The sequence below is a fragment of the Hippoglossus stenolepis genome, chromosome 7 (assembly GCF_022539355.2).
Source record: "Hippoglossus stenolepis isolate QCI-W04-F060 chromosome 7, HSTE1.2, whole genome shotgun sequence".
NCBI classification, from domain to species: Eukaryota; Metazoa; Chordata; class Actinopteri; order Pleuronectiformes; family Pleuronectidae; genus Hippoglossus; species Hippoglossus stenolepis.
The window spans coordinates 5690379-5706663 of record NC_061489.1 but is presented as its reverse complement, the minus strand read 5'-3'; the positions used below and the strand labels follow the sequence as shown (position 1 = coordinate 5706663).

Genomic DNA, 16285 nt, shown 5'->3' with positions numbered 1-16285 from the left:
TGGTCTTCAAAGAAGGTAAGAGCTGAGATGTGAACCTTCCCATTGTGGCACATTGCTTCACATTTGCCAATCTCTTCCTCCAAGTCCAGTTGATTTAACTGCTAAGAAAACCTATTGATACCATAGACTATGTTCATAAGGAAATTTTTGCAATGAATAAGAGCAGAGTGGCGCAAAGGAAGCTGCGTTGCTGGGCCCATAACCCAGAGGTCGATGGATCAAAACCATCCTCTGCTAAAGGAATTTTTATCAACTCCCATGTTCACTCCTCTACTTCCTTGTCATTGCTCCTCTGAGCATGAACTCACCCCATTCCGAAAGTGACTTGCTTTGGTTTTTGAAGTTGAAAATGTGACAGAATAGACACAAGAGTTGAAGCCTTAATCCTTGGTTGATAGTTTTATGGTCTTTTGATCTTGATTAAAGCGCTCCTATACTCCCACAGGGTATGTGTTTGCAGTTACGAATGTTCTTCCATGTGTGTTTTCGATTTGATTGGCTTTCAATTGTCAGAGTGACTTTTCATCTAAACGTCTCCGCTGCTTCGGTAAAATAGTTTAAAGCGGTAGTGTGGCCGAGTGGTCTAAGGCGCTGGATTTAGGCTCCAGTCTCTCAGGAGGCGTGGGTTCAAATCCCACCACTGCCAATTGACTGTCAGTTGACTGTGCATCTTATTCTACAATAAGAAGAACACTTGTTGTTGAATACTGCAAAAACCAGCTCAGCTTTGTAGCATATGGAATGTCCAATGAGACATACAGGAGGTAGTGTTCTTTTTCTCCAGTCTGGTCTCTCAAAGCAAGAAGGGTAAGAGCTGGAGATGTGAACTCTCATTGTGGCACATTGCTTCACATCTACAATCTCTTCCTCCAAGTCCAGTTGATTTAACTGCTAAGTTAGGAAAACCTATTGATACCATAGACTATGTTCATATGAAATTATTAAATGAATAAGAGCAGAGTGGCGCAGCGGGAGTGTGCTGGGCCCATAACCCAGAGGTCGATGATCTAAAACCATCCTCTGCTAAAGGAAATCTTTATCAACCCCATGTTCACTCCTATTTCTCCCTGTCCTTGCTCCTCTCCTGTTATGAACTCACCTCCTACCCAAATTGACTTGCTTTGGTTTTTGAAGTTGAAAATGTGACAGAATAGACACAAGAGTTGAAGCCCATAACTTGGCTCATAGTTTTGTGCTCTTTTGATCTTGATTAATGCCCTATACTCCCACAGGGTATGTGTTTGAAGTTACGAATGTTCTTCCATGTGTTTTTTCGATTTGATTGTCCAATTGTAGTCAGAGTGGACTTTTCATCTAAACGCCCGCTCTGCTTGGGTAAAAGCAGTTTAAAGTGTGTAGTGTGGCCGAGTGGTTCATGCTGGGATTTAGCCCAATCTCTCAGGAGGCTGTCCAAATCCCACCCACTGCCAATTGACTATTGCTGATCAGTGTTTATTCTTCATGGGTAGCTGTACCACTATTGTTGAATACTGCAAAAGCCAGCTGAGTTTGTAGTAATATGGAATGTCCAAGGACATACAGCAGGTAGTGTTATTTTCTCCAGTCTGGCTCTCAAAGAAGATAAGAGCCAAGATGTGAACCTTCCCATTGTGGCACATTGCTTCACATTTGCCAATCTTCTCCAAGTCCAGTTGATTTAACTGCTAAGAAACCTACTGATACCATAGACTATGTTCATATGAAATTATTGCAATGAATAAGAGCAGAGTGGCGCAGCGAGCGCATGTTAGCCCATAACCCAGAGGTCGATGGATCAAAACCATCCACTGCTAAAGGAATCTTTATCAACTCCCATGTTCACTCTCTATTTCTCCCTTTGTCTGCTCCTCTCTGAGCATGAACTCACCTCCTGCCGAAAGTGACTTGCTTTGGTTTTTGAAGTTGAAAATGTGACAGAATAGACACAAGAGTTGAAGCCCTTAACTTGGCTGATAGTTTTATGGTCTTTTGATCTTGATTAAAGCCCTATACTCCCACAGGGTATGTGTTTGCAGTTACGAATGTTCTTCCATGTGTGTTTTCGATTTGATTGTCCAATTGTCGTCAGAGTGGACTTTTCATCTAAACGCCTCCGCTTCGTTTGGGTCAAAAACAGTTTCAAGCGGTAGTGTGGCCGAGTGGTCTAAGGCGCTGGATTAAGGCTCCAGTCTCTCAGGAGGCGTGGGTTCAAATCCCACCACTGCCAATTGACTGTCAGTTGACTGTGTTGGCTACTTGTGTTTATTCTACTATAAGAAGAACTCTTGTTGTTGAATACTGCAAAAGCCAGCTGGAGCTTTGTAGCATATGGAATGTCCAAGGAGACATACACCAGGTAGTGTTCTTTTTCTCCAGTCTGGTCTTCAAAGAAGATAAGAGCTAAGATGTGAACTCTTCCCATTGTAAGCACATTGCTTCACATTTGCCAATCTCTTCCTCCAAGTCCAGTTGATTTAATCTATGAAAACCTATTGGATACCATAGACTATAAATTATATGAAATTATTGCAATGAATAGCAGCAGAGTGGCGCAGCGAAGCGTGCTGGGCCCATAACCCAGAGGCCGATGGATCGAAACCATCCTCTGCTAAAGGAATTCTTATCAACTCCCCATGTTCACCTCTATTTCTCCCTGTCCTTGCCCTCTGAGCATGAACTCACCTCATGCCGAAAGTGACTTGCTTGGTTTTGAAGTTGAAAATGTGACAGAATAGACACAAGAGTTGAAGCCCTTAACTTGGTTGATAGTTTTAAGTGGTCTTTTTTTGATCTTGATTAAAGCCCTATACTCCCACAGGGTATGTGTTTGCAGTTACTGTAATGTTCTTCTTCCATGTGTTTTCTTGATTTACTTGTCCAATTACTGCCAGAGTGGACTTTTCATATCTAAACGCCTGCTTCGCTTCGGTAAAAACAGTTTAAAGCAGAAAACAGTGGTCTAAGGCGCTGATTTAGGCTCCAGTCTCTCTGGAGGCGTGGGCTCAAATCCCACCACTGCCAATTGACTGTCAGTTGACTGTGCAGCTTATTCTAATATAAGAAGAATACTTGTTGTTGAATACTGCAAAAGCCAGCTTGAGCTTGCAGGCATATGGAGCTGTCCACGAGACACAAGAGAGGTAGTGTTCTTTTTCTCCAGTCTGGTCTTCAAAGAAGGTAAGAGCTGGAGATGTGAACTCTTCTCATTGTGGCACATTGTTTCACATTTGCCAATCTCTTCCTCCAAGTCCAGTTGATTTAACTGCTAAGAAAACTCATTGATACCATAGACTATGTTCATATATGAAATTATTGCAATGAATAAGAGCAGAGTGGCGCAGCGGAAGCGTGCTGGGCCCAAAACCCAGAGGCTCATGGATCAAACCATCCTCTGCTAAAGAATTCCTTATCAACTCCCATGCTCAAATTTTCTATTTCTCCCTTTGTCCTTGCCCTCTGAGTAATGAACTCACCTCATGTCAGAAGTAATTTGCTTTGGTTTTTGAAGTTGAAAATGTGACAATAGACACAAGAGCTTGCCCTTAATTTATTACAGTTTGTGGTCTTTGATCTTGATTAAAGCCCCATACTTAGGGTATGTGTTTGAAGTTTCAATGTTCTTCCATGTGTGTTTTCATCATTGTCCAATTGTCGCCAGAGTGGATCTTCATCTAAACGCTCCGCTCGTTTGGGTCAAAACAGTTTCTGCGCAGTGTCCGAGTGGTCTAAGGCGCTGATTAAGGCTCCAGTCTTTCAGAGGCGGGTTCAAACCCACCACGCCAATTGACTGTCAGTTGACTGTGCAGCTTATTCTACTATAAGAAGAACACTTATGCTTGAATACTGCGTGTCGCCATTGAGCTTTAGTGATGAACCCAATGAGACATACAGGAGGGAAGGTTTTTTTTCTCCAGTCTGGTCTTCAAAGAAGGAGCTGAGATGTGAACTCTTCCCATTGTGGCACATTGCTTCACATTTGGCTAATCTTCCAAGTCCAGTTGATTAATCACTAAGAAAACTTATTGATACCATAGACCATGTTCATGTAGTTATTACAATGAATAAGAGCAGAGGGCGCAGCGACAAGAAGGCCTGATAAATGAGGTCGATGGATCAAAACCATCCTCTGCTAAAGGAATTCTTTATCAACTCCCCATGTTCACCTCTATTTCTCCCTTTGTCCTTGCTCCTCTGAGCATGAACTCACTCTCCATTAAAGTACTCTGCTTTGGTTTTTGAAGTTGAAAATGTGACAGAATAGACACAAGAGTTGAAGCCCATAACTTGCCTTATAGTTGTGCTCTTTTGATCTTGATTAATGTCTGTTACTTCCTGTTGGTGGAAGGGCTAAGCACAACAGCCTTCCATGTATTTTTTCTTTGATTTGATTGTCCAATTGTGTCAGAGTGGATTTTTCATCTAAATGGGCTTCCGCTTCGCTTGGGTCAAAAACAGTTTCGCTGTGTAGTGTCCTAAGTGGTTCAAGGGCGCCGGGATTAAGGCCCAGTCTCAGGAGGCGTGGGTTCAATCCCACCACTGCTAATTGACTGCTTGCCGACTGTGCAGCTTATTCTTACTATAAGAAGAACATTTTGTTGTTGAATACTGCAAAACCAGCTCAGCTTTGTAGCATATGGAATGTCCAATGAGACATACAGGAGGTAGTGTTCTTTTTCTCCAGTCTGGTCTTCAAAGAAGGTAAGAGCTAAGATGTGAACCTTCCCATTGTGTGGTACATTGCTTCACATTTGCCATAATCTCTTCCTCCAGTCCAGTTGATTTAACTGCTAAGAAAAACCTTATTGATACTATAGACTATGTTCATGAAGTTATTGCAATGAATAAGAGCAGAGGAAGTAGCAAAGCGTATGGGCCCATAACCTAGAAGTCGATGGATCAAAACCATCCTCTGCTAAAGGAATTCTTTATCAATCTGCTGTTCACCCCCTATTTCTCCCTGTCTTTGCCCTCTGAGCATGAACCTCACCGCCGAAAGTGACTTGCTTTGCTTTTGAAGTTGAAATGTGACAGAATAGACACAAGAGTTGAAGCCCTTAACTGGCCGATAGTTTTGTGGTCTTTTGATCTTGATTAAAGCTCCTATACTCCTACACAGGGTATGGTTACAAAGCACAATGTTCTTCCCATGTGTGTTTCTCACTGATTGTCCAAATTGCTTCGACAGAGTGGACTTTTCATCTAAACGCTCTCCGCTTCAGCTTGGGTCAAAACAGTTTCAAGCGGTAGTGGTTTATGGCCTTAAGGTGCTGGATTAAGGCCCAGTCTCTCAGGAGTGGGTTCAAACCCCACCACTGCCAATTATCGTCAGGCCGACTGTGAGCCATTCAACATAAGAAGAACACTTGCTGTTTAATACTGCAAAAACCAGCCAGGGAGCTGTAGTATATGGGAATGTCCAAATGAGACATACAGAGGTAGTGTTCTTTTTTCCAGTTCGGTTCCTTTCTAAAGAAGGTGGAGCTGAGATGTGAACTCTTCCATTGTAAGGTGGCAAGGCAGCTACTGTCACATTTTGCCAATCTTTCCTCCAAGTCCAGTTGATTTAATCTGGCATATAAACCTATTGATACCATAGACTATGTTCATATGAAATTATTGCACAATAAAGACAGAGGGCAGCAGAATGGGAGCGTGCATGGGCCTATAACTGAGGTCGGCGGATCGAACTGCCATCCTCTGCTAAAGGAATTTTACTTCAACCCCATGTTCACCTCCTCTACTTCCTTTGTCCTGCCCTCTGACACAGAACTCACCTCCCGCCCAAATTCCTGACTGCTTAGTTTTTGAAGGAAAATGTGACAGAATAGACAGAAGAGCTTAGCTTCCATAACTTGGCTCATAGTTTTGTGCTCTTGATCTTTTGATTACGTCCCTGCTGGCCTCCCACAGGGTATGTGTGTTTGAAGCACTAATGTTCTTCCATGTGTTTTTTCGATTTGATTGTCCAATTGTAGTCAGAGTGGACTTTTCATCTAAACGCCTCCATTTCCGCTTTGGGTGTAAAAATAGCCAAAGCGGTAGTGTGGCTTAGTGGTCATAAGCTGGATTTAGGCTCTGCCTCTGTGAGGCGAGGGTTGAAATCCCCACCACTGCCACTGACTGTCAGTTGACTGTGCAGCTTATTCTACAATAAGAGAGAACACTTGCTGTTAATACTGCAAACCAGCTCAGCTTTGTAGCATATGGAATGTCCAACAGACATACAGAGGTAGTGTTCTTTTTCTCCAGTCTGGTCTTCTAAAGAAAGAGCTACATTATGTGAATCTTCCACATTGTGGCACATTGTTTCATTTGCCAATCTCTTCCTCCAAGTCCAGTTGATTTAACTGCTAAGAAACCTATTGATACTATAGACTATGTCTATATGAATATTGCAATGAATAAGAGCAGATGGCGAGTTGTGCGTGCTGGGGCCTATAGCAACCTTAGAGGTCGTATGGATCAACCATCCTCTGCTAAAAGTGAATTTAATAACCCCATGTTCACCTCTATTTCTCCCTTTGTCCTTGCCCTCTGAGTAGCGAACTCACTCTCCTGCCGAAAGTGACTTGCTTTGGTTTCTTGCAAGTTGAAATGTGACAGAATAGACACAAGAGTTGAAGCCCTCCTTAACTTGAGCTGATAGTTTTATGGTCTTTTGATCTTGATTAAAGCCCCATACTCCCACAGGGCATGTTTGCAGTTACGTAATGCCTATGTGTGTTTTCGATTTGATTGTCCAATTGTCGCCAGAGGGACTTTACCTGCTTGCTTGGGTCAAAAACAGTTTCAAGTGGTGGGAGTGGCCGAAAGGGTTCAAGGCGCTGATTAAGGCTCCAGTCTCTCAGGAGGTGTGGGTTCAAATCCCACCACTGTCAGTTGACTGTGTTGGCTACTTGCAGCTTATTCTACTATAAGAAGAACACTTTGCTGTTGAATACTGCAAAGCCAGCTTTGAGCTGTAGCACATGGAATGTCCAGAGACATACAGGAGGTAGTGTTCTTTTCAGTCTGGTCTCTCAAAGAAGATAAGAGCCAAGTATTTTTAAAACTCCACCACGTGGTACATTGTCACATTTGCCATAATCTCTTCCAAGTCCAGTTGATTTAAACTGCTAAGAAAAACCTATTGATACCATAGACTATGTCTGCATGAAAATTATTGCAATGAATAAGAGCAGAGGGCTTAGCGGAAGCGCATGCTGGGCCCATAATCAGAGGTCGATGGATCAAACCATCTCTGCTAAAGGAATTTTTATCAACTCCCATGTCTTACCCCTATTTCTCCCTTGTCCTTGCTCCTCTGAGCAATGAAAACTACCTCCTGCCGAAAGTGATCGCTTTGGTTTTTGAAGTTGAAAATGACAGAATAGACATAAGAGTTGAAGCCCTTAACTTGGCTGATAGTTTTATGGTCTTTTGATCTTGATTAAAGCCCTATACTCCTACACAGGGTATGTGTTTCAGGTTACAATGTTCTTCCATGTGTGTTTTCGATTTGATTGTCCAATTGTCGTCAGAGTGGACTTTTCATCTGCTTCGTTTGGGTCAAAACAGTTTCAAGTGGTAGAGAGGGTCAGTGGTTCAAGGCGCTGGATTAAGGCCCAGTCTCTGTATGTGCGGGGATTCAAATCCCACCACTGCCAGTTGACTGTCAGTTGACTGTGTTGGCTACTTGCAGCTTATTCACTATAAGAAGAACACTTGTTGTTGAACATTGCAAAACCAGCTCAGCTTTTGTAGCATATGGAATGTCCAATGAGACATACAGGAGGTAGTGTTCTTTTTCTCCAGTCTGGTTCCCATGAAGGTAAGAGCTAAGATGTGGAACTTCCCATTGTGGCACATTGCTTCACATTTACTAATCTTTCCTCTCCAAGTCCAGTTGATTTAACTGCTACAAAACCTATTGATACGATACTATGTTCATAAGGGAAGTTATTGGCCAAATAAGAGCAGAGGCGCAGGAAGGGCAAGGGCCCATAACCCAGAGGTCGATGGATCGAAACCATCCTCTGCTAAAGGAATTTTTTATCAACTCCTATGTTCACTCCTACTTTCCCTTTGTTCTTGCCCTTCTGAGCATGAACTCACCTCCTGCTGAAAGTGACTGCTTTGGTTTTTGGGAAGGAAAATGACAGAACAGACACAAGAGTTGAAGCCCTTAACTTGGCCTAGTTTTGTGCTCTTTTACCCTGATTAAAGCCCCATACTTCCCACAGGGTATTTGTTTGCAGTTACGAATGTTCTCTCCATGTGTTTTCGGTTTTACTTGTCCAATTATTACAGAGTGGACTTCTTTTCATCTAAACGCTCCGCTTCAGCTTGGGTCAAACAGTTTCAAGTGGTAGTGGCCGGTGCGGTCTAAGGTGCTGATTGTTGGCCCAGTCTCTCAGGAGGTGTGGGGTTCAAAATCCCACCACTGCTGGGTTCGACTGTCAGTTGACTGTGTTGGCTACCAGGCTTATTCTACTATAAGAAGAATACCAAGCTGTTGGAATACTGCAAAGCTTATTGTTTTCTCAGTAGCACATGAATGGTTCATAGTTGTACATGTTATGAGGTAGTGTTCTTTTTCTCCAGTCTGGTCTTCAAAGAAGAGAAGAGCTAAGATGAATCCATGATTGAAAGTTTAATAATAATAATAATAACAACAATAATAATAATAAATACTGCTTCACATTGCCAATCTTCCAAGTCCAGTTGATTTGAACGCTGTCAAAACTTATTGATACTATAGACTATGTTCATAAGTGGAAACATTTCATGAATACAGAGTGGCCTACGGAAGTTGGTTGGGGCCTCTATAACCAGAGTGGTCGATGGATCAAAACTAATCTCAAGCAAAGGATTTATTTTTCAAACTCCCATGTTCGCCTATGTCTCCCTTGTCCTTGCCCTCTGAGCATGAACCTACCTCCTGCCGAAAGCAGACTATTTTGGTTTTTGAAGTTGAAAATGTGACAGAATAAACCCAAGAGTTGAAGCCCTTAACTTGGCTGATAGTTTGTTCTGGAATAAAGCTCTATACTATCACAGGGTATGTGTTTGAATATTATTGCTATTTGTACTCGATTGCGCAAGAAAACCTCTGTTTGCTTTTAATAGTAAAGTGTGTCGTTACGCCTTGTCATATGTCAGAAGAGTTGCTGATGTTTGAATGTTAGAGCAACAAGCACAATTTTGATGGTGGAGTTGATCCACCATGTTTTCAACTTTTTATCATGTGTCCTTTAAGTTAATGGAGGTAAATGTTGGTGAAATTCCATTTCCACTATTACATCAAAGTGGACTTTTCATCTACACGCCTCAACTTAGTTTGCGTAGCATGAAAATGTAGTATATATTCTGAAAAACATCAAATAGAACAGATGTTGCATATTTTTTCGTCATATTAGTTTTAGAAGTCTTACTTAACAGAATTATGTATCTCAATGTCAGAAAGAAATGTCTAATAGGTGTCAGATAATGAATGTCAAAAAAATGTATAATGATATAATTTTACCTATATCATTTCATTTCTGAGATGCTTTCAAAGTTCTGTAAATATGGTTAATATATATATAAAACTTTGTCTTCCGTCAATCGTTAATATTATTAATATAACAATCTCAGACTTTGCTACCTCTCACAGTGTGGAATATCACTTTAGCTTGGTGAATGTTTCGACAATTCCACCAGGCACATTGACTCACACAAGGCTACTGTTCCAATAACATGCAGGGATCTCTGTGTGCAGAGGTCCATCAAAATTTGATTAGCTCAGCACAGCTGACTTTAATCAGAGCACATACTGTAGATTCACTGGCACATATCCAAGCATGCACAAATCCTTTTATGTTATTCCTTTAAGTTCTCTTATATTCCACTCCTACCCCACTGATGCCCTCACACCTTCATTTTTACAGCCGTTTGCTCATCCCACAACATCAAACTCTGCAAACATATATCCTGAAAGTTTTATGCACTTCACATAAAGTAAGCCCTCTGCTGTCATTGTTGGCCAATTATATCTCTAAGCTTCCAAGAATTAGTCCACAGATACTGATTAGCACGACGCAGATTAAATAAGTAACCATTATTTTCCTTGAGGCACACTCTATCCAAAGCAAGAAAACTTGTAATCCATAATGTAATATGTGGCTGTTCATCTGTCTTTTTGTCTGTGTGTGTGTGTGTGACTCTTTTTATATATGAAATCAAACCCATATCCCCACTTGCTCCATAAAGCCCATGATTAGCCTCTGTGACAGACAGGAGCAAGCTTAGTGCTAACTCCGCTCGCCTTGATCAAAGAATCACACACCCACACAAATAATAAAGCGTGTGTGCATTGATAAATATAAAGTGATGACACTTGGATACTTATAAGACTAGGCCTCACATATCCACACACTTGGACACAAATAGACTGCAACTGTAGGAGTGTGTGTTTGCATTAATGCCTTTTCTTTGTGCATTTGAACTTGTGTGAATCCATTTCCCAGTGTGTGTGTGTGTGTGTGTCTGTGTGTGTGTGCATATGACTCGGGTCCTTCAGTCTGTCACCTCTAAAAAAAAGATTAAAAAAATAAAATAAAATATTGAGCATCATCAAAGAGCAAGGGATTAAAGGGGGAGGTAAAAATAGCCCACATGAGGGGAGATGGATAAGTCTTTAGCTGTGGGCTGATTTGGCCCCCTTCTCCCCTCACTTTTATCCCAGCTTCATCCTACACTCATTTCTTTCTAAGCTTTAAGCATTTCATCGGTATGCTGCAGAAACCTTTTTGGTTCAATTTGTGTTTTATTACTGTATTTGGAATCAGTAATATATCCAGTGAATCAGTCAAATTTAGCAACAAAATCCTATCACTCTGCTACAGCTGCCAATGAACTATAAAATGGTGGTTTATACAGGTGTCAAAGCCTGTCCTCTTCTATAATTTACAGCTCTTTTTATCATGTAGTGTAAAGACACCAAATGAAAAATGTTCAGGAATTTTCCAGGAGTAAAAACAAATGCAAAGACATTATTAAGATATGAGGGTATTATGCCCTCTGAACAGAAACTTGAAATCTTGCCGAAATATTTGTCCATTCCTTGCTCCTGTCACATCAACATCACACCACTTGTTCTCCAAGCCACAACCTCATTTTGTTATAATAATCATCAGATTACAGTAATATCAGGGTTTCCAAGGTTATAAATTCCCCTCTTAATAGTGTTCTTCCAAACTCTTGTTGAGGATTAAGGACAGGTTGTCGCACCTTGTTAAAGGGATAGTTCACTGAAAAATTTGCAGTATGAAGGAATGTTATGTTTTTTATCCATTGTTTTTTTACTTCTGAAGAAGGGTTCCATTTACTTTAATTGTATTAAATTTGGCTGCAACACTGTTTACCCCTGAGACTCCAAAAGTGTTTTGTGGACTCAAACACTTCACCCACCCCTCCATCGGCATAGTGGTGAGTAGATAATGAGTGAATTTTAATTTTTGGGTGAACTTTCCCTTCAAACCTCTACTTTCTTTTGGTAAAAAAAAGCTTGAAACAGAATAATTCTGAATAATAAATGTGTGCTTTTATGTTCAACCCCACTATTTTCACCTGGACTGTTAAAATTTGTGAATATTTTATTTAGATTAAATTAAGACTTTCTTTTTATTATATTTATTTTGTCAGCAGCTAAACTTACACTATACACACACATATTAAGCATGTAAATGCCAAAAGAACAATTTGAGGCAGTCCAACAGACTTCTAACCACTTTGCAATGGTGTAGATCACAGTCTATATATATATATATAAGTATGTATATATCATGGCATAAATAAACACACTTATGTACACATGTACAATTAGGCAATTATCAAGATCAAAGCCAGTATGCCATAAGTGTCATTATTAGTCAGCATCATGTAGATCAGGGGTCTTCAACTAAAATTGCAAGAGGTCAAGACATCAACCCTCCTCCCCTTCTGGGGTCCGGATAATTAGAGACGTACAAATATGGGCTCTGACTAAATCAGTTTAATTAACATTTTTATTGCACAAGGTTGCTTTTGTAACAATACAAAATCAAACACAAACTGGCAAAAATACAATGCCTATGCTGGACAAACATGAAACAAAGTGCAATAAACATTTGGAATTTGCATAGGCCTACATTCCTTTTAACCATAAAGATGTAACATCCTCAAAGACAAACATATAAAGTGCTTTAGGTTGAACTGAGCTTAACAACCACTTAAAGATTGAAGCAAAAACTTCTTAGAAAAAGTAACAAGAAATAATTTTCATAGGTTCATTAACATTAAGCCTATTGTCTGTATGCCTACTTCCCTAAAGAAATAATTTTCATAGGTTCATTCACATTAAGCCTATTGTCTGTATGCCTACTTCCCTAATTCAGTGGGAGAAATTGGCTTTAGCTTTCTCTGCTAGTATTTTGAAACTTGGGAGGAATGGGGTCAGTACCATTCTCAAACAGACATGTAAATGTTCATTAGTCATTCTAAACATCGTCAAGGTGTGTACTGCCACTTTAGTGAGACCAGGGACAACTTTCTCAGGTACAGTCTGTAGCCAGAAGCTGGCAAGCATCACTAACTCCACACTGCTCTTTCAGTACTACATTTGCTTGCAGATCAACAAGTTCCATCTGTAGAGATGCCATATCTGATTGGCGATGTTTATGTAATGACGATGCCCTGAGAAAGTTGATAAGTTTCATCACAGTATTCATAACCTCTGCATACTCTTCTGAAAGAGTAGAGCACAGAACAGACTGGTGGATAATGCAGTGATATGAGGAGAGGTCTGGGTTGTCCTCTCTCATTCGAGTTACTGCTCCTTTTTCTTTACCCATCATCGGTGGTGATGGACACAACATCTTTCATACTGATACCTCTCTGTGTTAACATTTCTTTTATAGCTAAGTATATGTCTTCCCCTCTGGTGTGTGTTGTAAGTGCTGTGAGGCCTAAAATGTCCTCACAGAAATCTTTCCTCTCTGCGTGGTAAAATCTGACATATACCAAAAGCTGAGCATTGTCACTAATATCAGTTGATTCATCAACTGCTAAAGCTATGCACGGTGCACTTTTAATAGCAGCAGTGAGCTGTGACTGAACATCCTCTCCTAATATTTCTGTGCGTCTTGTGGCTGTTGTGGCTGAGAGGGGGATTTGTCAGTTTACGTCTTTCTTTTCCATCCAGAAGTGTTTCGGACACAGCATTCATGCACTCTTTAATGATACTCCCATCTGTAAAGGGCTTTTTATGTTGTCCCAAAATCCACTGTATTCTCAGCGAACACTCGTATGTCCGCTGTTGTGCGGAGAGGGAATGAGAGAGGACCCGCGTAGATCGCTCATACTGGGCTTTGAGCTCATTTATTCTTCGGGTCCTTACCTCGGACTGCTGCGGGTACGAGTCTTCAAAGTGTCTGTGTTTGGTTTCATAATGGCGTTTTAAATTGCCGCTTTTGACAACCGCAACAGACTCAGAGCAAATGAGACACACCGGTCTTGTTGAGCTCACTGCAGGAAGACCAAACACATACTTTTCTGTCCACTCTGCTCGGAAGACTCGGTTTTCAACGTCAACTTTCCTAACTTTTGATAACGCCATATTTCGCCTTCATCCGTGTGTCTCTGTCTGCATGCTTCTCTCTACCTAGCAACCCGGCTACACAGTATATGATAGCAACCCATAGGACCCAAGCGGCTCCACTGGGCTGGCGTTGTTATGCCTGATTAAAAGTCTCTTAAAAGTCAAACAAGGCCGCCGAAGTATTTATATATTTTTTTTTAATGGAGAGTCGCGGTCCGGATGGAAACCTCTCGCGGTCCGGATTTGGACCGGAGTCCGCCAGTTGGTGACCCCTGATGTAGATCCTGAGTCATGCAGTTATATGATGGATGGTCCATTGTTCAAAAACTTTGCCTGTATCCTCACATTTCAAAAGCTAAATCTGTTGATTCTAGTCAGCTCTTCAGGGAGGTGCTGTGCTCTTTGAGGCTGAACACTTGCGTAAAGGGGAAATCTCTTTTGTAAGACAGTTAAAACCCTGTTTTATGTTTTCACCTGCCCTAATAAGTCCTCTGAACAATGATAACCTGAGGGAGAAGTGGAATCCGGTTTGGAGAGGACAGGGGCTAAGTCTCTCCTCAGCTTTATATGCAGGTAAAGGTAGAGACAGGGAGAGGATGGGAAGAGATAGTAAATTAAATTGTTTTATAGGTCTTTTATTCAGTCTCTAAGGAGAAAGAAAAAGAGAGGTGTCATATCTGCTGGACATGTACAGATAAGCTTCTCTGGGAATCCTGAAAAGACTACAATGTGGAGGGCAAAGTGTGTAACAGTATTAGGAATTCAAATAAGAGTATATTTTTGATTTAAAGATGACTTCAGCTGACCTGAGCTCTGAACATATTTCTGCATTTATTTGGATGTGGTCAGTAGAGAGGTGATGGGAAATGTGAGGACTGAGAGATGGGGCTGAGCAATAATTGTGTTTAAAGGAATAATAACCAAAACATCTGAATCACTCCCTGGTGGCTGACTGTAGAACAGATCATAAATCCTGCCCCTTTGATGTCAGCATGACGGGACAGGGTGGTACAGTCCACGTCTGTGACGGCTGTTGTGACAACGTCAAATATATATTTCCCAATTAAGTTTTATGTCATCTTGGGTTGGTCCTGGGTAGTTCTTGTCACACTCAAGTGTACATGTTTTCTGCAGTGCTGCAATTCAGATAAGGTCAGTGTTTTAGTCACAGCACATACAACTAAAGAAAGGATTTTAAAAATTCTAAAAGATGTGTGTGCATGTTACAAGCAGAGGTAGGCTTTAGTAGGGTGGATATGCAGAATGTATGTATGGCATAAGTATGGTTTTTAAATGCTTTTACAGACAGAGTGAATGGCATTAGGAAACAAATCATTCCTCCTGATGCCATTTTAAATGCCAAGAGGGACATTCATACCTATTTTTGCACATTTGAACCCATGTCACTGTCGTTTTTTTTATCTGAAATCATAACCAACATGAAACCAACTACATGCAGCCTTGATTACCAAATTTCGTAAAGAGGTTATCGACATAGCTGGGCCCAGTATTTTAATAATTGTTAACAGATCCCTAACGTGGGGGGAATCTTTTCTTTCCAGTTTTAAACATTCTGTGGTCCAACCTCCTTTAAATAAACCTAACCTTGACCAATTTTGGGCCGATCTCTAAACTTCCATTTTTATCCAAAGTTTTAGAAAAAGTGGTTTCAACCCAACTTTTATCTTTTATGTGTCATAATAACATCTTTGAGAAATTTCATCAGGTTTTAGAGCATTACACAGTACAGAAACTGCCCCCTCAAAGGAACCAATGACCTTCTTTTAGCAGCTGATAGAGGAGAGAGCGCAATTTTAATCCTCCTAGACCTAAGTGCAGACTTTACACTGTAGATCAGAGGTCTTCAACAGGGGGTCCGCGACCCCCAGGGGGTCTGCGGAGGTACTGCAGGGGGATCGCGAAATTTGTGGTTGATTAGACAATTGTTTAGAGAAGACATTATCTTTCAGTCAGCAATGCACACATTCAGCGACACACAATAATAAAAACATGAATATATGGACCTGTGTATTATTTGAATAGCTTAGTATTGAATGCAAAATAACAGAGTAGCTATGTTTATACATGGCACTAGGCCCAGTTTAATATAAAACACAATTTTATACAATATATATAGTAGGGGGTCCCTGCTCCGTCTCTCCATCAGTTTGGGGGTCCTTGGCCTGAAAAACGTTGAAGACCCCTGCTGTAGATCATGCCATTTTAATTGACCGTCTTAAAACTTGGACTGGCATCAAGGATACTGCACTTAGTTGTTTTGATTCTTACCTTTTAGAAAGAACTGCTCAGTCAAAATAGGTAATTACACGTCCTCTAAAACTAACGTTACCTGTGGTGTACCACAAGGTTCAATTTTAGGCCCAATTTTATTTTATATTTATATGTTTCCTCTTGACCAAATCATCCAATGCCACAACATCCAGTAGAAGTAAAGTAGTCCAGTCCTGTTTCCTAAAAATAAGAACCATCTGCAAAATCAAACCCGTACTTTCACACACGGAGTAATTCATGCACTAGTCTTCTCTAGAATGTCTCCTGCCTCCAACTAGTTCACACTCTTAAAAGAAAAGGTTCTAGTTAGAATAAAAAGTGGTTCTCCGCTGCGATGCCATAGGGAAATCTTTTCAGGTTCTGCAAAGAACCTTTTACTTATTGGTTCTTCAAAGAACCATTTTTCAAAGAGTTCTT

At 40.8% G+C, this 16285-nt stretch overlaps 2 non-coding genes across 2 annotated transcripts; both read left to right on the top strand.

The window, feature by feature from the left end:
- Positions 1-564: 564 nt before the first annotated feature.
- On the top strand, positions 565-646 carry trnal-uag. Its single transcript has one exon. It is a non-coding gene; the product is annotated as a tRNA-Leu (tRNA).
- Positions 647-2124: 1478 nt separating this feature from the next.
- Positions 2125-2206, top strand: trnal-aag. The gene has a single exon. It is a non-coding gene; the product is annotated as a tRNA-Leu (tRNA).
- Positions 2207-16285: the final 14079 nt, after the last annotated feature.